Source organism: Papio anubis, chromosome 19 (genome assembly GCF_008728515.1).
Source record: "Papio anubis isolate 15944 chromosome 19, Panubis1.0, whole genome shotgun sequence".
Taxonomy (NCBI): Eukaryota; Metazoa; Chordata; class Mammalia; order Primates; family Cercopithecidae; genus Papio; species Papio anubis.
In genome coordinates, this window is record NC_044994.1 from 8,142,746 (window position 1) to 8,166,848 (window position 24,103).

Below are 24,103 nucleotides of genomic sequence, written 5' to 3' on the forward strand. Positions count from 1 at the left end.
AGGTATATATATGTGTGTATATATATATGGAAAATAGAAAATACATAGGTAAAATGTCTTCATCTCTTAAAAAATAAGGTCAGTATACAGGAATCATGGCATAGGAAAACATTGCTTGACTTAAAATCAGAAACTCGGTTTTAATACAAGGTTTTTCTACTTACCTGCTATTTGATTTAAGGACAGTTACTTAGTCTTTCTGAATCTCAGTTTACTTAATTATAGAATAGTAATAATAATTTCTTTCTTATCATATAGGGTTACAATAATGATTTAAAGAGAAACATTATAAAATCTGCTTAGTAGACAATACATCACATATAAATTTGAGTTAAAATTTGCATTTAAGATTTTTAACTTTAATTGAAGGCTCACCTTGCATAAATCTGTAAGAAAGAGAATTCCATGATATCCTTAGGCGTTTTAATGAGCACTCTTACTGAGCCCACTGTTACCACTGAGCTAGCTGAGGTTGTGATTCCACTGGTTACTGGCCTTTGGGAACTGCTGTATTTCATTGCATCCCGAGACCTACATACGCTGAAGCCACAGTGGGTGTCTGAGTTAAACTATATGTACCCTTGGAAGTACACGAAGACTTTCCAAGCCGTATATAGGTGCAGGTAGAATTTTAAGGGAATTAGTTTTTCTTAGAATTAGAATTTCTTAGAATTAGAATTAGTTATTATCATGTTTTTTCTTAAAGTTGCTTGAGAAACACATACAGTTTTTACTATCTAGCCATTACTTTTCATAATTGCTCTTTTCTCTTTTTGTGAAAGAAAAAGACCATCGTTTTCTAATCTTACATTGTCCTAACAGAAAAACACCAAACACTGGGAGGCACCAAACATTCAGGAAATGATCTTAAATGTTGGCATTTTATCATAGAACTTGAATCCTACAGTGTCTACAGGATTTCAAACACTTGGCTTCCGTAACACTTTTTCATTTGAAGTTCTGTTGGTCTTTATTTACCAGTCTTTTCTTTTTTCTTTTTTCTTTTTTTTTTGAGACAGGGTCCCACTCTGTCACCCAGACTGGAGTGCAGTGTCACGATCTCAGCTCACTGCAATCTCCACCTCCCAGGCTCAAGCAATTCTCCTGACTCAGCCTGCTGATTAGCTGGAATTACAGGCATGTACCACTACCACCTGGCTAGTTTTTGCATTTTTAGTAGAGATGGGGTTTCACCATGTTGGCCAGGTTGGTCTTGAACTCCTGACCTCAAATGGTCCACCTGCCTCGACCTCCCGAAGTTCTGGGAGTACATGCGTGAGCCACCGTGCCCAACCTATTTACCAGTCTTTATTTGTCGGTTTGGTAAAGACTGTCTAGGGCAGTGGTTCTCAACCAGAGGTGATTTTGTTCCTCTCTCGCTTCCCCAGGGGACATTTGGCAATGCCATGACTAAGGAGTACTACTGGCAGGGCCAACTACATAATTTACAGGGCCCATTGCAAAATGGAAATGTGGGGCCTTTGTTCAAACAGCAGGACAAAATGTCATTAAATGCACTAAAATGTAAAGGTTTTCTTACTTCTGTTAATCTCTCTGTATCCTCTTATGGTGTTTTGAATTTGCTGTTTCATGTTTAACTAAGTTAAAAAAACTCTATAATTTAAAGTTATGAGCATGAATTTTATCATTCATTTTAATACTATGCAATGCTAGTTTCAAATATAAATTAAACTCATATGCTGAGTCAATAAAATTGTACAAGTTGAGTTTTATAGCTTGTACATGATTATGTATTTCTTACCAGAACAGTGGAAATGCTGCATAAACGTACTGAACTGTTTTTATTTTACTTCTGATATGCACATGTTCTACCAACATGCTCTACCTTTGGCTTACTGATGAGTTAGGAAGGGCTGAAAGGAAAAGGAACTAAGCGCTTCTCTGTCTTTCCCTTGCCTTCTATGTCACTGTTTTCAGTGTAAATTGTTGGCCAATACAGGGAAGTAACAAGAGCAAGAAAGAACATGATAGGGTCCCTTGGTTGTTTATGTTTCCTAGGATGCCATGATCTCTTTATGTGTTCTAAGCAAGATATAGTTCTAATAGAAAGCATGGCCTTCCACTTACCCACAACTCAGTTGTCGATGTCCTGTGCTTACCTTCTACTAACTTTGAGGCTTTAAGTCTCACTGAACTCACGTGCGTCCTGAGCCACCGTAATTCTGTGCTTGTGGGGCATTGCTAAGGCATTATGGGTATACAAACGGGGAGGCAAGGAATGACAAATTGTACGCATCTCTCTACAGGTGGGGTTCCATTGTTCCACTGAATTTCACTTACCAAATGCAGGCCTTGTGAAGATAAGATCATTAAGAATTTTAAGACAGCAATGGCAGAGCATTAAACCAAGCACAGAGTGCCTCTGAGTGTGAGGCCCTATGTGGCTACACTGGCTACCTACCCATGAAGCTGGCCCTGGCAATTGGTATCTAGTCAAAGGAGGCTAGGGATGCTGCTAAACCTCTTACAGCGCACAGGACAGTCCCTCAAATCAATGACAACCCTGGAAAGGTTAGTATTCTGTCTCTGGAGGGCATCTGAGGCCTGCACATGAGGCCAGTTTCCTCCTCATCAGTAGAGTTGTGTCCGTGGTGGAGTCTGCTCTGTTCTACAAATGTCACGGTCACTCCATCTGAGACAATTGCTTTCTGTCTTTTTTTTTTTTCTTTTTTTTTTTTTTGACAATCTCCCTCTGTTGCTCAGGCTGGAGTGGAGTAGCGTAGTCTCAGTTTACCGCAAACTTCACCTCCAGGCTTTAAGTGATTCTCGCGCCTCAGCCTCCCAGGTAGCTGGGACGATAGGAGCACACCGCCACGCTCGGCTAATTTTTGTATTTTTAGTACAGATAGAGTTTCGCCATGTTGGCCAGGTTGGTCTCGAACTCCTGGCCTCAAGTGATCCGCCCACCGCAGCCTCCCAAAGTTCTGGGATTACAGGGCTTTCTGCTCTTTGAGAGGCTGTTTACTCTGCAAAGTCAGGCCCATTCGGTGCTTTATACAAGTGGGCAATTTTGCTTATCACTCTTTGCCATCGATTTGCTGATAAGACCAGACAAGGTGGCCTAGCTTTCTAAGGTGCCCCTTGACTGCTCCTAGCTGAGGTAAGTGGTCCTCACAGTCCTTTAGGCACTATTCCCTTGAAAGGGAATTCTGTGAGCACTGCTCTTCCACAGCACAGGACTTAGGGAGATGCAGCCCTCAAGAGCTTGGACCTCCCTAGGCAATGGTCCTCCGGATTGTTATCACCAGCCTGGGTCATCTCCAACATCAAGTCCACAGCATGATGGCAACTTCCCTGCAAGTTTGAAAGTCTTAAAAAAGAATGCTGGCACAGGAGAAAAGCTGGCATAGGAAACCCAGGGCAGGGAGCAAAGAGCAGGTATGGAATGAATCCAAGGGGAGAGCTCTGGGGCAAGGGCTCAGAGCATCTTCCTTAGATTTTTGTTGTTACAAGCCAGAAAGAGTGCTGGAGTGGGTGAGCAAAGAGCCCAGCCAGCCCAGAGTTAATCTTCCACCCGCTTTTTGGGGCTTCGAATTCCATTTCTCGGTCTCTAATCGCGCACAGCAGATGGCCAAGGGGGGATCATGCCAAAGATGGCTCAGAGACAAGCACTTCCATAGCACTTAATGCTACGGGTGCTATCAATGCAATAGAGTGTTTAGAGATCACCAGCCCCACTGCACTTCTGCACTCCTAGAGGTCAAGATGATGCTTTGAACGTCATCTCCAAATTCTCAGCACTGAAACAGCTTGGTTCATATTAATTATTCATTAGGTAACCATTATGTGCCACACCTAGGCTAGTGCTAAACAGAGAGGACCCCTGCCCTCTGAGGCACTGAATGTATTCAGGCACAGACCCAAGAAAAACAACACCCCACCAGTTGTCTTGACTGTGTTTTTTCCTCCAAAGGAAAGCACATTATTTTATTCCAACTAGAATATAACAAAACTCAACCCCTGATTTCTGTTTTGGCTCCCGATAGAGCTGCCAGCTGTCTTTGTTGGGCTTTGAAGTCACTGATGGCTGTTCTTTTTGGACATGGGGAAAGTGTCAGTTTCTTGAATCAATGATTTGGAAAAAAATTACAGGAATTTGGAAGGTTATAAGATGTAACACACACAAAAAAACACCAATAGTGGCCCATGATTTGATATTTTTAAAGTTTCGTTTAATTCTACAAAAAGCTTTCAGCAATTGTGTTCAGTTAGTCGCGAGGAAATCTGCATATATTATGTAGCTGTGTGATGGTCAGTAAAAGCAAGTTATCTCCTGAGAAAGGATCTGAGCATTTTCATGGCCATTAGTAATTAGTACCGTTTATTAAGTTCTTTATTTTGCACATTACAATATCAGCTTGTGGGACTGCAACGATTCAATAATTTTTAACCAACTGTGAAATGAAATATTTCCCATGTATTGTAACTGAAACAATGTTTAAATAGAACTTTTAACCAAATCATTTATCTTGCTTCAAAGTATCTAATTATGCTGCAAACTTTAAAACAAAAAGTGTGTGATTTGGATTCCACACCTATTTTCTTCCACAATAATTCTTTTCTTCATTGGCAGAATGGTAATATTAAGTCTTAAAATGTTCCTTAGAGGGGGTTTTATAAATATGGTATAAATTAATTGAGTTAGGCTCCTTAGAAATTGCTTCCCCCAGCAGTAAAATTTCAATTTTTTAATATTTTTAATAAATATAAATAGCAGAGACCAAGAAACAAGTTATTTTCTGATATAGAACTTTATTCTTTCCTAAAATATGTTGTTAGCAATCATTTAGCCTTTGGTAACATAATTCTTAGAGACAAACACACATAGTTACATAAAAATTATGTAAAAATATATTTTAAGTCATTTGGTTAGATAAGATGCACATTGCAATGTCACAAGAAATCAATATGACTAATCATCAAAGATGAATCATTCTTTAAAATTTTTTTAAAAATTTTTAATTTTTGTGAGTACATAGCAGGTGCATATATTTATGGGGTACATGAGATATTTTGATACCAGCACACAATGGGTAATAATCACATCATGGGAAATGGGGTATCCATCCCTTAAGCATTTATCCTTTGTGTTTAAAACTTCTAAGTATACTCTTATTTTAAAATGTACAGATAAATTATTGCTGACTAAAGTCATCCTGTTTTAATTTTGTACCCATTAACCATCCCCACTTTCTCCCCACTCCCCACTCTCTTCCCAGCCTCTGGTAATGATCATTCTACTCTCTGTCTCCAAGAGTTCAACTGTTTTAATTTTTAGCTCTCCCAAATAAGTGAAAATACGTGAAGTTTGTCTTTCTGCGTCTGGCTTATTTCACTTAACACAATGTCCTCCAGTTCCATCCATGTTGTTGTAAATGACAGAATCTCATTCTTTTTGTGGCTGAATAGTACTCCATTATGTATGTGTACCACATTTTCTTTATCCATTCTTCTGTTGATGGACACTTAGGTTGCTTCCAAATCTTGGCTTTTGTGAATCGTGCTGTAATAAACATGGGAGTGCAGATATTTCTTCGATATACTGATTTTCTTTCTTTTGGGTATATAACCAGCAGTGGCATTGCTAAATCATGTGATACCTCTGTTTTTAGTTTTTTGAGGAACCTCCAAACTATTCTCCATAGTGGTTGTACTAACTTAATTCCCACCAAATATGAGAACAAAGGTTCCCTTTCTCCACATCCTCCTAGCATTTGTTATTGCCTGTCTTTTGGATCTAAACCATTTTAGCTTGGGTGAGATGATATTTCATTGTGGTTTTGATTTGCATTTCTCTGATGATCAGTGATATTGAGTACCTTTTCGTATGCCTGTTTGCAATTTGTATGTCTTCTTTTGAGAATTGTCTATTCAGATCTGTTGCCCATTTTTTATTGGATTATTAGATTTTTTTCCAGTAGTGTTATTTGAGCTCCTTATATATTAGGTATTAATCCATTGTCAGATTGCAAACATTTTCTTCCATTCTGTGGGTTGCCTCTTCACTTTGTTGATTGTTTCCTTTGCTGTGCAGAAACTTTTTAACTTGATGTAATTCCATTTGTCCATTTTTGTTTTGGTTGTCTGTGATTGTTGGGTATTACTCAAGAAATCCTTGCCCAGAATGTCTAATCACTCTTTTGATAATTACATATTAAATGGAAGTGTATAGCATATTGTTTAAGAGTTCAGCCTGTGGACTTTCTTTGTCTCAGTTTTCTCATGTGTAAAATGAAGAGAAAATACTACCAGTCTTGTTCTGTTACTGTATAGCAACCCACCACAAAACGTTGTGGCTTAACAACATGACCTCATTCTTTTGGGGTCATGAATCTTCAATTTGGAGGGCAGGGCTGGACAGGGATAGCTTGGTTCTGCTTCACTTGGCATCAGCTGGGATGACATGAATGCTGTGGTCTGGAGTCATCTGGAGGCTTGTTCACTCCTGTGACTGGTGGTTGATGCTGTTCATGAACCAGGATCTTAGCTGGGTTCTGTTGATGGGCACACTTGCATGTGGCATCCCCGTGTGGCCTAGGTCTCCTTGCATCTGTTGTCTGGCTTCTGAGGTAAGCCTCCCAAGGGAGAAAAAGCCAGGTATTTCTTTTTATGACGGATCCTTGTCATTTTTCTTGTACCGTATTCTATTGATTGAGGCAGTCACAAGTGCCCACACAGTTCAAGGCGAGGTGAAAGACACTTTGTTTCTTGATGAAGAATGGCAAGATTCTGAAGAAGATGGAGAAACAGACATATTTCTTTGGTCATTTTGAAAAACAATCTGCATACTATTGTTTTCATGAGAATTAAATGAGTCAACACACACATAAAATATAAGCGTCCTATTGTTATCAATGCAGATGTACAATGTGGTAGGGGACTGTACAATGTCTTTGCTTAGCAGAGACTCAAAATTCTAGGGTTTCCCCTTTATTTAAACATAAGGAAATTGGAATCCAGTGTTTAACTTGCTCAGTTATCCAATGAAAGAACTGGGGCCATGATATCAAAGTTGCGAATGCTTATTACAGGTCACATTATGGAATATGGAGGCATAGAGTTAGCAATCACATAAATAGACCCCTAAATAGTTAATTAAGACATGGAATGAAGGCCCTGTCTATGGAGATCCTTGGAACCTGATTCAAAGATAGATGTGAGTATAAAAGGATGAGTCTTTCCTCTTACTTGGAGTATATTTGTATTCTGTTGCAAAGTTGGTTTTTTGCCTTCATTTTGTGATTGATAGGATCTAATGAATTTCTGCCAAAATTTCTAGTGCCACATATTTTGCCACATCACAGATGATAGGCAGTATTTTTGTTAAAAATCAGAATATTTTTGAATATGCCAAATGTGTGAATTAGTAATACAGAAGGCATGCCAGTCTTACTGATAAGTATTATTGTACCCAGGGTAAAATTTCCAATGGTTATATTTATTAAAACTTTAGGCCATCACAGGCCTGAAAGGCTGCAGGTGAAGAGTAACTGCAACATGCCAGGCATTAGCTATAATGTTAGGTGTTTTATATAAACAGGTTTTAATGAGATAAGCATCATTTTGTTCCTAGACAATTATGTATGTAGATTATTATGAAGTTCTATCTTTTTGCACAGAAATATGTTAATTGGGACAAAATGCTTTTCTTGCTTTTAGTTTATCTAGATTTTCTAAAATCCATGTAAACCAGAAAACAGTAGTATTTTTTAAAATCCAGATAAACTAAGAGAGACTTCAGAGGAGACTGAGGCTGCCACATTAGTTGCTGGCCTCGTCAAACATGATCCGTGGTAATGGTACTGGACTACGTGGTCCAGACTATGGACAACTGGTAGATTTCAACTCCTCTTCCAATTGTGCTTGGATTTTTGGAGCTGAGCTGTGTAGAACTCACTGGAGAAGTGGGTCTTAGCTGATGAATGATGTCTGTTATGGTCTCAGGCAGAGAGGATGGATACATGTGCACGTGGTGTATTTGCTGTCCTTGCTGTGAATTTCACCTAACTTTCCTGTGATTGTGAATTTTGTGTCAACTTGGCTAGGCTCTGGTATCCAGTTGATTGGCCAAACACCTGTCTAGATGTTGCAGTAGGATATTTTTAAAGATATAATTCACATTAAAATTATTAGATCTTGAGTAAAGCATATGACTCTCCATAATGTGGGTGGTCTTATCCAGCCAGTTGTAGGCTTTAAGAGCAAAGACCGAGGTTTCCCAATAAAGAAGATTCTTTTAAGGCTGCAACATAGACTCTCTGCCTGATTTCCCAACGTGCTTCCCCGAGGAATTCAGACTCAAGACTGCAACATTAACTCTTCCCTGGGTATCCAGATGGCCAGCTGGCCCTGCATGTTTTAGACTTGCCATCCTTCACAAACACTTGAACCACTTCCATAAAACAAATATTTATCTCTCTATGCATTGATTCTGCTTTCCTGGTGAATCCTGACTAAAACACCTCCTTTAGGTCCCTTATGTAGCTCCCCCATCCCTTTTTGTTGTTGTTTTTGTTTGTTTGCTTGTTAGTTTTTTTTTTAAGGAAATGCCTTATATGAGGAGACAAGCACCTGTTTATTATGCATGTCATCCAAATGCCCCCGTTTATTATTATATTATGACCACTGTTGGGTAATGGTTTATGGGAGTCTGCCCTGTAAAACATCACCTCTGTTATAAACTTAAATGTTTTAAGCTCTTGAAGGGATGATATTACCTGGTGTATCTGCAAAGTTAACATTTGTGAGTCAAGATTTGGTGGCAGGATCCATAAAGAAGGGTTCACACTAAGACAAAGTTACAAAAAATTTATAGTAGGTTTGAAGGTAAAGCAACACTTTAAAACAGTATAAGGTATGGAAATATAAAGACATTGTGGTGCTGAGGAGGAAGGGGCATGAGTTTTGGATCTGAACTGTAATATGCAAATTAACTGGATATGTGACCTTTGGAAAGGTGTTTAGCTTTTCTGAGCTCCAGGTTTCTCCTTCTACAAAACAGTGGAAATAACATCCAACTTCTTTACAGGTAGTAGACAGTGTAGGTGCTCAAGCAATGGTAATGACTTTGGCTGTCCTTGTTATTAAGAAAGGTTACATTCAAGCCATGGCAAAATAATGAAGTAGTTATGTTTTTCTTTATCGCTTCCCTCTGCTGTGCTATAACTAGGTTTCCTTCAAGTTAACCTCCTCTCTTTACTTCACCCAATGCTGCTTGGAGACTATTCATTCACATCAAGATTTGTGATAAATAAAGTGTTCAGATGGGTTTGGGTGCAGGGAAAGGAAATGGTGGTTTCTTCCATAGCCAGCCCATGCACGTGTCTCATTCTACCACCTGCATGTAGGGGAAACAGCATGATTTCATAAGGCAATTTAGAGACATAGATGAGATAATTCATGAAAGAGTGTTAATCTGTGTCAGGAACATAGGAAGTGTTCAACAAAGGTTGCTTAGAAACATTAGCTCTTACGGCAGCAGCAAGGGCAGCACTAATTTTACTGCAAAGATTGGCATAGAGCACTGGAGGTGGGGTGAAAGTATGAAAAAAGGCTAGAGGAAAAAGTAAACATGGTGTCTATACTGGCACCAACTAGACTAGACTAGTGAAAAATAAAATATTTAAGATAGGGCCAGGATAATATCATAAAACTCAAAGCACTGTTACATAGCTATTATTACCATTGTTTGGTAATGGCTCATGAGAATCTGCCCTATTAAACATCACCTCTGTTATAAACTCAATTGTTTTAAGCTCTTGAGGGGATGATGTTACCCAGTATTTCTGCAAAGTTACCTGCATTGCTGTGGCATACACTAATGCTTGCTTTAACAACAGTCACTCCTCCTTTATTCATGTAGAAGAGTCCTGATTTTGTTTCATATCTACCTTTTGCCCATGTGACTCAGGCAGATGCTCACAGTCTAGGTTATAATGATGGTTACATTTCCATTGCCAGTGATTGGTTCAAGGGTGGCCGTACGATGGGAAGGGATATGAAAGGAAGCCTGCCGGCTGGGATGTGTATGTATTGGGGTCATTTCACATTTCACCATTCCCTGCTCCCTATCTGCAGTTAGAGATTTAACAATTTAAAAAAAAATCTATCTGACTCTTTTACATTTCTCTGCTCACTTGAACTGCCATATTTACCATATATCAAGTATCAGGCTTTTAAACCTGTTCCATTTATCCATCTGTGTCTGTTTTGGTGCTATCATCACACTGCTTTAATAATCATGTCGTTTTTAACACGTTGTAGTATGAGGAGTGAAAAATCACGAGTAATGTCCTTCATGTATCATTTACTATTCTAAGAGAAGGGAGACCATTCTTTAATAATGTGTGTTAGCCTAGCGGATTGCTAGTCACTGTCACCTAAGTCAACTATATGCAATATTTTGCAGATGGTGAAAAATGTTACGGAAGATGTGATTTTAGGAGCAGAAACATGTTTTAAAAAGTGTGTACAACTGATTCAAAAGGAGACAGATGCTCACATGTTTTTGTGAACTCTCATTTGGAGTTACTCAAGATGCTTACTGTGATTAACATTCTTGCAACCTTAAATCATGCTCTGCCAACTTCTAAGGAAACAGTTTCAAATGCCTTATTGAGTAATGGTGGAATAACAAGAACTAAATCAGGTTCTGACCTTCTTTTCCTGCATGTTGAGCAGACTGTCATATCTGAAATGGATTTTTATCAACAAACTTTGTTTTCTTCTGCATATTTATCATGAGATGTTCTTTAAAGATGGTTCTTATTTCATGAAGTATATAGAAGTATGGTGGCTCTGAGAATTGGATTTTCTGCTTTTGGACACAAAATGGGGCCTTGTTCTTTGAAAGAGCACTGGATGGTGGTCCATGTGCCTAAAAAGGGAGAGAGAGCACAGCAAAGACATTTTCTATGCCTCCTAAGGCAAAATGAGAGGGGAAAAGTTGGTAACTCACTAGTGCCTGAAGAGTCAAATTTATTAATTCAGAAAATAAAAATCCAAACACTTTGTTGTGACAAAACAGAAAAAAAATGCATTGCTCTAAGACTTGAACCTCTTAATTCCTGCCAATAATTAGTAATATAATAATGAATTAGAAGAAGACTTATACATAGATGATAATATGATATTTTAGGTAATTCTATATGTAATTTGGAGGACTTTCACACTAATAGATACTTATATTATTTCTGGATACTTTGTAATTAATTTGGCAGACATCAGGTAGATATACCTAAGGTAAATGATGAGTTAATGGGTGCAGCACACCAACATGGCACATGTATACATGTGTAACAAACCTGCACGTTGTGCACACGTACCCTAGAAATTAAAGTATAATAAAAAAAAAAGAGGAAAGCCATGAAAATAATAGCTTTTCACAATCATGCATAGCACATTTTAGAACTTTGAATATTAGAGGAATTTTTGCTTCCCAGAAAAGCTTGAACCCAGACATGACAAGTGAATGGCTGAAGTCACTTAGTAGGTTAGTGTTGAGGCTGGCTGCAAGTCTATAACTTTATTCTCAGCCCAGTGTGGGTTCCACCATACTAGGAACTGTAAAATGCTTTTCACTATGATCAGTGGGCAAAGGCCATTTAGAGAACTGTGTGAAGGATCCTGAGCCAAGTTCACTTTTAACAAGCAACAGGATGGATTAATAGTGCTTGCCTTAGAAAGAGGAGTGGTGATACATGAGGCCCACACCTGCTATCCTGATATCATGCCTTCCTTTTATTTTGAGACACCAGTTTGTACCTATTCTTAGCTTGTCTGTTAAGGATTCTTTTAGGCCATATTTGACATTTGAGTCAAGCTCTCTATTATCTGATTTTAGGACCAGACGTGAAGGTTGAACAAGTGATCATATTAGAACCCTGAGCATTTGCTTTGAAAACTCCCATCTGTACTCTGAAAACTGAGTGTGGTACAAGAGTGTCATTTTCTTACTGAGTTTATGGGTGTGAGTTCATATTATAATTACGAGGAGGATATGAGTGTGGCGAGGAGATGTTGCTGTTGCTGTTCTTTCTTACACCTTACTCATTGCCTCCTACCCTCTTTGGAGTTTTGACAGGCAGACCTTGCCACTCTCCAATTACAAGTTAAGCATGGGATAGAGTCAGTATCTGAGGGACCATTTTATCTGCTTTTATTAGCTACTAATTAAAGTCTTGAGTGATATCTCCCTTTGATAAGTAGAAGATACAGGTTGAAACATTCCAATAGAATGTTTGTCTGGGTTCATCTGTCTCTTTTAATGGGCCCTTGTACCAACCCATATTTCCTCAATTAGTTTTTATGTTCTACTACCTACTTGCCTGGCAGATTGGCATAAACAATAAGAGAGACACCAATTGTACACAGCAGGGAATAAAATAGAATGGAAAATTATTTATTTAATGGCCTAGGAAGGTAGCAGTAAATTCAAATCATAGAGGAAAATGTTATTTATACATTCAGTTACCTTTAGACATAATTGAATACACATTAGTGGCTTGTACTCCCAACTCTTTAATATTGATTTTAAAAGACCAGTGATGTGACAATTTTCCTTACCCATCATCACCAGAAATGCATTGTCTGCACCAATTTATTTTTACATTAAGTGGGGGTGATATAAATGTTATGAGCTGCCTTTGCATAGAGGATGACACTAGTGTAGTATGCATTACCTGTAAGGCAAGTACTGTAAATATTTTCAAATGTCACGATAAAATTTTGTTAAGCTACTCAATCAACTTCAACCACCCCTTCTCCCATGACCATAGGGGGATACACTGAGGACAGCTTGTGTGATAGAGATGTTATCTGTCTTCCTGGGAGGGACTCAGATTTCTGGCTCATTCTAGATTGTAGAAATGACCTTGACATTCTTAGCCCTATAAAAAACAGATGAGTTCATTGGTTAGAGATAATAGAGTAGAAATTACAACACATTTTTTACTTGCTTTTCTAGAGGTAAATTTAGTTTTCAGTGAATGAAACATTCTATTGGTAAAATAAATACAAAATTGTGATATATCTTCAATCCACCTGTGGTGCTAAGTTGTGTTAACCTTACCACAAGTCATAAGAAATGAATTGCTTACTCTTCTACTTTGCTGAATTCTGGCCTGTTAAGGCAAAAGAACTTTGTAATAAGTGAAGGGACTAATCTGTTTATTTTTCCTCCTTTTCCGTCTTTGTATCAATTTATCTGTTCCCCTGGGGTAACATAATTTTATACAAAATCATTTCTACATGCATTTTAAATTCAAACATCACGTGGGTTTTTTCACCGTACTTTTTTCATCTTGCTCTAGATATTTTGCACATGGTTAGAGAATTTTTTCCACATACAGGTGTAATATCTACCTATGATATATATTCAAAAGAGTAATGGTCATTTCTATTCATCTGATAGTTAGAATTACACCCTTTCCCCAGTTTTCTACAAAGACATAATAGTTGTATTATTCAATTTTTAAAATAAACTGCCCAGTACATGATGTGATTCACATAAGTATACCAGATGGATTCAAAAGATATTGACTCATATTGTTCAGACTTCTGAACACACATATTGATAATATTATTTGCCAGCATTTCCTTTTTGTCATTTGCAAATGTTCTACATTGATTCACCTGTTAATGCTTCATAAGGGTTGGAAGTGTATCTTCTGATTTTCTAACTTCTTGGAAGTCATTTCAATTCAGTCCTATTAACTCCAATTAAGTATTGAAATATATTGCTTGAAGGCTGCCAAGAGGACAACATGACTTTAACATACAAAGAATTTAAAGCATATATGGGAGGAAATGTTTCCATAGATAAGAGTTTGTAATTTGACAGTGTTTCTGACTGGTAATTTTTTGGCTTCATGATAAAGTAGAATTTGAACATTTTCCACTTGGTTTATTTCTCTCTCTCAACAAGCCAAAAATTATCAGAATAGCAGTTCCATTTCCCTTTAACAAAAAGGTATTTCTTATATTGCATACGAACCTGGGTGCTTTGTTACATTTAATATAATTAAAGAGGAAAACCCTGGAAACGATACTAATCTTCATAATCCTGGTTTGAGGCCTGGAGAGGGGATAGATACGTAATACCCAGAATTTTCAAACTAATGTTTAAAACCTTTTTGAAGACTAGTGCTTGACTCTTGTTTCTCCAAATGCAGTGCAGATTTGGCAATTAGCTGGTTAAGTACATGGAAAAGGCAGAACTTGCACTTTGGGACTTGAATCATCTGCTGGGTTGTGCCCATAATTAAATAGACCGTAAAATAGTCACTTAGCTACCAAATTTCCTCACAGTCTGAAGGTATAGGCTGAAGTTAGCATTGAAGAACAGGGCGGCTGCCTGAAACCTGCCCCAGAATTACCTGCAGTCATGGCTAAATATGCACATTCCTGAGCCGAATCCCAAACCTACTGAATTGGAATCTCTGTGGGTGGAGGCTGAGAATCTTCATTGTAACTATCAGTCCTAGGTGATTCTTATGGAAACTAGATTTTGAGAGTCACAAACCAACAAGAAGCTCCATGACCTGCCTGAGGCTGTCACTTAGACCTGACCTTTCCTGTAACTGGTCACCCTCTTTATCACTTTTCTCTTTGTTCTCTGCTTTCCAATGCCTATCCCGGGGCTGGGTGAGCCCTTTCCTCTTCACACTTCTGGCATTGCTTATTTATTTATTTATTTTTTATAAAGAGAAATATGCAAAATGAGCATTTGTAACTCACGGTCGATTTGAAATCAGCCCAGCAGCTACACACACACACATCCCATTGAACTCTTCATAGAGTTTGAATATGTACTACATATTTTAATCCTTATATTCATCCTAGGCATTTCTATTGTGATTGAAAGATGAGTTAAACTAGGCTGGGGAATTGAGACTTGCTCATAGTTCCCAGATATTCTGTGCCTTTGGTGAACATTTTGAGGACAAGGAAATGTGGATTTTCTCAATATCCCTAATGCCTAACACTTTGCCTGGCCTGTAGTAGACGGTGAATAGAAGTTGAAATGACTCCATGTATTATTTACCGCCTCTGGCAGATCCAACCCTCCAGGACATGGGCCAAGAAAGCAGTCAGAGCAGCAGGATGCCTAGCTTGCTCAGAATCCTTTCCTAGGGGACCAGAAGAGTGAGATCCACCTTTCCCAACTCTGGCTTCCTGATTTCTGGAGTTTTCTTTCTAAAAGAAGATTCTAGTAAATAGGCCAGGTGAGAAAATGTGGCCATGCAACTGTATCATTTATTATTTTCACTGATTTTGACCTAAGTCCTTATAATCTCTTTAACAGTATACAGACTCAAGTTAGCCCTTTTATACATAAATCCTTCTTTTATCAGTATCCATTACAGTATCAGTTGTTTTAGGTCTGTGGTACATTCCCCTCTCAGATTTCCCAAAAACCTTGAAGAGCTCCATCTTTTATTACTGTTTCCTTCATTTTCACGTGGCTATTAGCAAACAAATCCAGCAATCTATGACAAGAGTAATACATCACACCTGAGTGAATTGATCCAAAGAATTAAAGATTGGTTAGCATTAGAAAATTTGCCGGTGTGCTTTGCAATATTAATAAATTCCGTGAGATTAAATAACACATTTATCTCAGTGGATGTGAGGAAATGCTTGACAAAATTTGATAGGCATTTCTAATTAAAAAATAATTCTTAGGCAGCAAGAAATAAAAGGGAAATTCCTACACTGATGGAACCTACCAAAAGCTCCAGAAAATATCACACTTAATATTGGGATAGCAAAATCTTTTCCTTTGAGATTAAGAACAATATAGGAATTACCACGTTTTTTCAGTCTTTTACTAGAGGCTCCAACCAGCATAGAAAGGTGAATAAGTAAGTAAATACATAAATAGAGCTTAGAGAAATTAAAAGGAAGACAGCAAGTTGTCATCATTGGGAGATGCCATCATTGTATATGGAAGTTTCAACAGATTACTAGAATTAAGAGAAGTTGGCCGGACTCGGTGGCTCATGTCTGTAATCCTAGCACTTTGGGAGGCTGAGGCGGGCAGATCACGAGGTCAGGAGATCGAGACCATCCTGGCTAACACGGTGAAACCCCGACTCTACTAAAACTACGAAAAATTAGGCGTGGTGGTGGGTGCCTGTGGTCCCAGCTACTCGGGAGACTGAGGCAGGAGAATGGCTGAACCCGGGAGGCGGAGCTTGCGGTGAGCTGAGATGGCGGGCTGCACTCCCGCCTGGGCGACAGAACCAGACTCAGTCTCAAAAAAAAAAAAAAGTATATATATATATATATGAATTAAGAGAAGTTGGTGAGTTTTCTGAATTTAAAATCAATAATTAACCTAAAAGATTTATTTCATTTCTATACATTAACAATAAACACTTAGAAAATACAATTTAAAGAAAAATATAATTTACTATGATGTGAAGTACCTTGGAATAAATTTAACAAAAGATGTACAATACCTTTGTAAACATGATTTTTTTAAATTAAAGGAGACCTAAATAAATAGAGAGGTACACTATGGACATGGAGCAGAAATACAAAATATGGAAAGATCTAATTTTCCCAACTGAAGCCAGTGAAACTCCATGCAACTATGGAGTCCCAGCCACAATCCCAACAGACTTTTAAAGTTTTTGAACCTAATAAATTTTGATTGCCAAATTTACATAGGAATTCGAAGGGCCAAGATTAGCTAAGATATTATTCAATAAAAATAATGAGATGGAGAGACTTGTTGTTCCAGATATTAAGGCTTATAAAGTAGTAGTATTTAAGACAGAGAAATGGGTGCAAGTCAAGTAGTTCAATGGAAAAGAGTAAATAATTTAAAAACAGCCCCCAACATATATGGATACTTGGTTTATAATGAAGGAGCCATGGCAGGTCAGTAGGGAAAGGCCAAACGTCTCAAAACATTATTCTGTGGCAATTCACTATCCATATGAAAATACAGGAAATCAGGTTCTTACTTCACACCATGCACAAAAATCAATTCCAACTGGATTAAAGTCCCAAATGTAAAATCAAAATTGCAAAGTTTTCAAAAGACAATGGAAGAGAACAACTTCAAGAGCTCAGGATAGAGAGTTCAAGACCACAACAAACTGTTAACCAGAAACGAATTAAAAAAAATAGATTTGATTACATTAAAATAAACTTCTGTTCATTAAGAGAAACACAGAGGTTCGTTTTTTTAAGCCACAAAGAGGGCCATAGAAGTATCTGCTGCACATATAATTGACAAGGAATATGTATAAAAAAGTAAGAAAAAGGAAAACAACTCAGTAGAAAAGTGGGCAAATAACTTCAATGGGTACCTCATAAAAAGAGGAATCGTCATCATAAATCAATCTCTGAATAGATGTTCAACCTCATTAGTTATCTGGGAAATGCAAATAAAATCCATGAAATACAGTTGCATACTTACCAGGTTAAAACTTTTAAAATGATGACGCACACTAGGTATTGGTTCGAATTTTGAACGATGACAGGGTTTCTTGCTGATGAGAATGCAAATTTGCAGACCTCCTTTGGGTAACAGGTTGGCAATACTTAGCAAATTTGAGCATGCTTATTATTCTCTACAATACAGAAGACTACTCCTACTTCTAGATTCTGGAAGTTCCTGCACATGTGTAGGCAAGGACAAGAATGTTAGAATTATTAATAATAGCTAAAAAACTAGAATCAAACCAAATTCTATTACTGGTGGAATGGAAATATTTTGGTCTATTCATTAAATGGGACACTATATAGAAGTAAAAATGATCAAACCACAGATACAGACACCAATATAAATTTGTGACAGAATATTAAAGAAAAACACAGAAATGATTGTGAGAAAATTCTGGAGATGATTTATCTTTCGCAGGAGTAAGGGGACACGACTGGAGAGCAGCACTCAGATGGCGTCTAGGATCTGGCCGATGCCTAGTTCTTACATTGAGTGGTGGCTAAACAGACAAACCAACTAACAAATTATGTTAGAAGAGTTTGTGGCTGAAGAACTTAATGTTTCATGAAAAGATAAGATGAATAATTGAAAAAACGCAGATGTTTTCACTAAATAAGGCAAAAATGACAGCACAATGACAGTGTTGTCATTGTAAGTTCTTGCATCTTAAACTAGTCAGTTATTATGTCTTCTATAATTAATTTCTATTTACCATAGTTTGCTTGCTAGAAACTTTTAAGCCACTATCTACAATTTCAATTAGATAAAATGTAATTTAATTGTATTTGAAGGTAGCTAATTTGCATCCTCAAAGGTACTGTTTCACTTTTCCTCCCTTCCTCTAACTGTTCTTACCTCCCTTTCTTCTTGTCTCCATTTCTGGTTCTCAGACCAAAAGCTCAATACATTTGACTTGGAGTTTTTGAATGTAGCAACCAAGGTTCCCTGAGACACAGGGTGAAACACGTGACATTAATTTCCTGTCACACAGTTCTAACAAAAACTTCTGAAGTCTGGGTTTATTTTTCTTCAGCTTATTTTTTTCTTCTGAAATATCACTGGAAAAAAAAAAAGGACGTAAAACATCTGATCTTGTTCTTCACTTCCTTTTCTATTTCCAGCCACCTGTTCTCTCTTTCTAATTAACCCCAACACAGTAAAAAGAGCCAAGATTCTCATTCTCATGGTTATAGAAAAAAAGGTATAATAAAAGAAAAGCCACATATACTAGGATAAGGGAAACTCATGGCTGGAGGAAGATTTTTGTATTTCTTTATCCTATTTGTAGGTGAAGCAATGGTGACTCATATTCTCATTTATCTGCCTCAAAAATTAATCAGAAGTTTTCACCTGTATTTTGTAGTTTAGGTGTCAGAAAACCAAGGCTTGTTCAGGTGAACTCAAAAAGACCCTGAAATGGGATTCAAACCCAGTGCCTCTAAGACAAGGGCTTTCTCAGCGCAGGCTCATGACTACGGAGCCTTAGAGTGTTGGCAGGACTTGGTTCATTACATACCAATGTGTGCAGGGTTCAGGAAGTTTATAAGCTTGAGGAGAATGTTGTCATGGCAAATGGTTGACCAACAGGAACAAAATCATCTGGGAACATCACTGGACCCAACTGAAAAGAGCTTATTCCTTGTTCTGTAGTGTTTGAAACCAAATGCAGGGAGTGGAGAACTGACCCCCTTAGAAGTTTATAGGCATGCAAAGGGAAGAGGAGGGAGAAAACAAGAAGCTAAGAGATGGCAGAGATGAGCTGGGTATAAGATGTCGAAACTGCTCATTGGCCTAGCCATATGTGGCCTGGAAACTGGAGCAGCGTTTCTAATATTCACGCTCTAGTGTGTTTTCTGCAGCGTCTCTCATGCAGAGGGGCTGAGCTGGCACCAAAGGAGTGTCTCCTCAGCTGCTTCCTCCTGTGCCTTAACTCTCACTGCAGCGAATCAGCAAAACATAGCAAACCAGGCCAAGAGCAGAACATTAATGGGAGCAGAGAAAGTGGGGGAAGAAAGAACAGACTGGAAAACCGTGACTTTCACAGCCACTCATTGAACCATACTTACTGATTGTGCACTGGGCACACAGGGACAATGCTGAGTGAGAACAAAGGGGGTCATCCCCTTGAGAGCAGATGCTCCAGGGGATGCAGGCTGCAACAACCTTGTGAGGGCGTGCCGTTATTGTGCCCATTTTAGAGGTGAAGAAGCTGACTTGTTGAGGGTCCCACAGTAAGTTGTAACAGCTGGGCGTGGTGTCTCACACCTGTAATCCCAGTGCTTTGGGAAGTGGAAGGAGGAGGATCACTTGAGGCCAGGAGTTTGAGACCAGCCTGGGCAACATAGTGAGACCCCACCTTTGCAAAAAGATTAAAACTTTAAAAAATTAGCTGGTGGTAGTAGCATGCACCTGTAGTCCCAGCTACTCAGGAGTCTGAGGTGGCAGTTCAAGGCTGCAGTGAGCCGTTATCATGCCACTGCACTCCAGCCTGCATGACAGAGTGGGGCACCATCTTTGAAAAAATTTTAATAATTAAAAAAGTTTCTAAGTCAAAACGTTTTTAAGAAAATAAAATAAGTGGTAATGAGACATGCATACATGCATGACTAGATTTTATCTTTGATGAACTGAGTACAGAGTCATAGGAAAGTCCATGTCCGCTAAGTGAGAGGAGGGGTGAGGGCATGAGGCTGCACAAGAGACAGGGACTGGTCACGCAGGGCCCTGAGGCCCATGGCGAGAGGCTGAGCTTTCTTTCCAAATGCAATGGAAGGCCAAGGAAGAGTCTGTGCAGGTGCATGACAGATTGGATTTGCATTTTTTAAAAGTTACTCCAGCTGCTGTTTGAGACAGTGGAGCAAATGGAAGCACACACAGAAGTGAGGGGATACATTTATGTATTTTCCATTTTGTGCAGAGAAGGAAATAATCTTCGGGCTCTGTGTCTGGACACCGGCTCCTTGCTTTCCTTCCTTATCCTGCAGACGGAAGCTGCAGCAGGAAGGTGTCATGGAAGGGACTCTGGCCCAGGGTGTGCAGCACACAGATCTAATCCCGTGTGTGACTCCAAAGAATATCCTGAGCCTCCGGTTTTCCACTTAAAAAATAGAATTGATACTTCATTTTGGTTAATCATTTCACATCTTAAAATATTTCATGATACTTAAAAATTGTAAAAAATCTTAGTTATCACGTTGTTCCTGAAGGCGAAAACTCAGCCTGCCGTATGGAAACCTAGTGGTGTTGGATATTTAATTAATGTTTGTGAGTGACTATTTAGGAGAGGCCAGACATTGAGGAGACCTGGAGGAAGGCTTCTAGTTTCACACCATGCCCTGTCCCCTACCCCCATTACAGCCTTGAAAATTCACCATTAGGAATTAGTTTACAACATCTGCCTGCTTTTTATTGCTTCTTCTAACGCCTCCAGCCTGGTGTGAGAGCAAGAGAGACACCGAGGCCATGGAGCTACTTTAAAGCACAGCTATGCCTTATTTGCCTCTCAGAGTTTCTGCAGTCGGAATACACCGTCTCACAGAACTCCTGCCATTTTTCAAATGTACTGAATATGGAGGCTGTTGTAATTAATAGTATTAATCATCTAAAAGCATGACTGAATTCATAGCCTCCTCTTGTCATTGTGTCATGAAGGGCTATGGGAAATATTTTGACATTACAAAGCAATCATCTTCAAAAGGTTGGGAGCTGTTCTTTCAAGGAGAGTAGAAAGGATTTTGCTTTACGGCAGAGGAGACTCTTCCTCTGCTTAGCCCCCTGAGATTCTTGCTCTATACTCACTTCCTCCAGGGACTAAATATTACTTTTGAGAGATTATTTAGTTAACTTCTAGACTTGCACTTTCTGATGACTTGTCACATCTGGGAATTTGATTCCTTCTTTGGCAGAGAAATGGTGATTGTGAAGATTGCGTTGTTTATTTCAGGGAGGACAGTGGCATAGGGTGGGGGTGACTTTTGTTTTTGAAGATTCCTTTAAAATCACTCATAGTGCTCATATTGCTTCCCTCCCTCCTTCCTTCCCAGGAAAGGAGAGCATGTCCTCACCATGCCTGGGAACTGAGAATCTTTTTTAAAATATTTAAGAGATCTGGTAATACGGTCCAGTAATTCTTATCTGAATGGGGACAAGAAACCTCTGGACTCCATTTCCAGCTGCTTCAGAACTCTCCGGAGGATGAATCTATAAATGGCCCAGTAAGAGTTTTTGTTGTCCGAAAGTGCTGTGGATGTACTAGTTACTCTAAGTATGTTTGATAAAATAAAACCAGCCCTTGTCTCATGAGTCAAGGATTTTCCCTGTCTTCTTACCTCCAATGTCCTGGTCCCCCAGGAGGCCACCACTAGGACAAGGCAGAGACTATGGAAGGTCCTACAGTGGGGAAGAAAGTATGCGAGCCTCTGGCTTCCAAAATTTGCCTCTGTTCTATTAGGACCTTGGTGCTGTGGCTTCCTTTAGCACATGAGATCACAGTGTCTACTTTTGCTGCCCCTATAAATAGCAGGCTCCTACATCTGGAAGTCCTGAGTTCGGGCCAGCTTGGTGGTTTGGTGGTTCTGGATTGCTTTTCCTGAACTTTCTGTTTGTCAGCTGAAGAATGACGCGGTTCATACATTTGGAAAGGAGAGCTTGTTTCTCATAGAGGGCTGCAGCCTGCAGGGCGGCCATTCTGACCGGCTGGGCAGTGCAGCCGCGGATCACAGGTCAAACACAGACACTTCTGGGGAGGGCCACAGGGAACAAGAATTCTGGCTGAGCAGACCAGATATCCATATTCAATAAGCTACAGGAGGAGTCATGAATAGTTATGAAAAGAGAAACCTACGCATGCGCAATTGAGGTTCATACCTCCCCCTGGGTCCCGAGTTCAAAATACTGCCCAGGATGGAGTTTTCAGCCCCCTGACATCAAAAGATGAAGCAGAGGATGCAAAACCCTCACTGCACAGCCTGCATAGACTCACGGGAGCCACACCATGGTCGATGGTCTCTTATCCCAAAGGAAGGCTGTGGCCTGTGCAGTGGCTCACTCCTATAATCTCAATACTTTGGCAGGCTGAGGTGGGTGGATCGCTTGAGCCCAGGAGTTCGAGACTAGCCCGAGCAATGATGGGATAGGAGGTGGGAGAGACCTTGTTATACCTCCTCCTTCGCCAACCCCGTTAGGCTTTCTTCCCTAAGGGTTAAACAGAAACCAGCCCTGTGGTGTGATAAGACACCATCTCTACAAAAAATACAAAAAATTAGCTGGGCGTGGCGGTGGGCGCCTGTAGTCCCAGCTAGTTGGGAGGCTGAGGCAGGAGAATCGCTTGAGCCCAGGAGGTTGAGGCTGCAGTGAGCAGAGCTAGCGCCACTGAACTCCAACTTGGATGACAGGAGGAATGCTGGTTGGTTGTTTTGTTGAAAAGTAAAAGGGAGGGACAGCCTCAGGTGATTGATTGACATCAGCGTGGAGTCTCTTGAGAAGGCTAGTTTCTGTTTCACCCTTAGGGTTGGCGAGGGAGGAGAGAGAACAAGGCGTGTCCCACCTCCCATCCCGTCAGGGCTCAGAACTGTTTCCCAGGTTACTCTGGGGTCCCTTTGGCCAAGAAGAGGTCTGTTCAGTTGGGTGGGGGGCTTAGGATTTCATTCTTATTTCTCATTTCATAGATTTTCTAGAATTCCTAGTGACTCCAAGAAAGGAGACACCCTTGGGAGGAGTTTGATTTCTGAGTCTCTTGGGGGTGAAAGGAGGAAAACCTACGTTTCTGCTGAATTTTGCAGACATTTATTTGGTGGTCAGAACAGCCTTTTAAGTCTCTCTGAACTCGTAACACAGTCTTGGTTGTTATCTAAGTGCTCAGAAAAAGGAAATATTTAAAGGATTTCCAAGACAGTATTTTCATAAGCATTCTCTGTGCCTCTACCTCCAGTGAAAAGTCTTTTTCCAAGTGTGTATTTCCCTGGTCAAAACCACTTATTTTAATGTAGCCCAATTTGTCCAAGTTTTTCTTTATGGTTGTTACTTTTTGTGTCCCGTTTAAAAAATCGTTGTCCACTTCCAGGTCACAAAGATATTCTTCTAAAAGCTTGATTGTTTACTTTTTATAAATTTATTTTTTTTATTTTCCATAGAGATGGGGGTCTCACAATGTTACTTAGGCTGGTCTCAAACTCCCAGACTCAAGTGATCCTCCCGTCCCAGCCTCCCAAAGTGCTAGGCTTGCAGGTGTGAAGCAGTTTTAAGTTCATAGCAAAACGAAGCAGAAGGTACAGAGATTTCTTTTATGTCCCCTTCCCCCGCACATGCACAGCCTCCCCCTTTCTGCATCCCCCACAGAGTGGTGCATGTGTTACAGTTAAACCTACACTGACACATCATAATTACCCAAACTCCATAGTTCGTATTAGGGTTTACTCTTGGTGTTGTACATTCTATGGGTTTGGACAAATGTGCAATGATGTGTCCGTTGTTATAGCGTCTATCACACAGAGTCGTTTCACTGTCCTAAAAATCCTCTGTGCTCCAAATTATTTTACTTTTCAGATCTAGATATGAAATCCATTTGGAATTTTTTTGTGTATAGTATGAAGTAGGCACTTTCATTATTTTTCTATATGAGTAACT

The 24,103-nt window shown here is 39.3% G+C and overlaps 1 protein-coding gene and 1 long non-coding RNA gene across 4 annotated transcripts in view; one reads left to right on the forward strand and one right to left on the reverse strand.

Annotated features, from left to right (window-relative positions):
- AKAIN1 (A-kinase anchor inhibitor 1) overlaps positions 1-24,103 on the forward strand; it is a 54,270-nt gene that overhangs the window by 20,221 nt on the left and 9,946 nt on the right. The gene's annotated exons all lie outside the window — the stretch shown is intronic.
- Positions 12,401-18,505, reverse strand: LOC103879575. The gene is made up of 4 exons (XR_640263.4): positions 18,335-18,505; positions 17,453-17,650; positions 13,654-13,768; positions 12,401-12,908 (listed from the first exon to the last, which is right to left on the reverse strand). It is a non-coding gene; the product is annotated as an uncharacterized LOC103879575 (long non-coding RNA).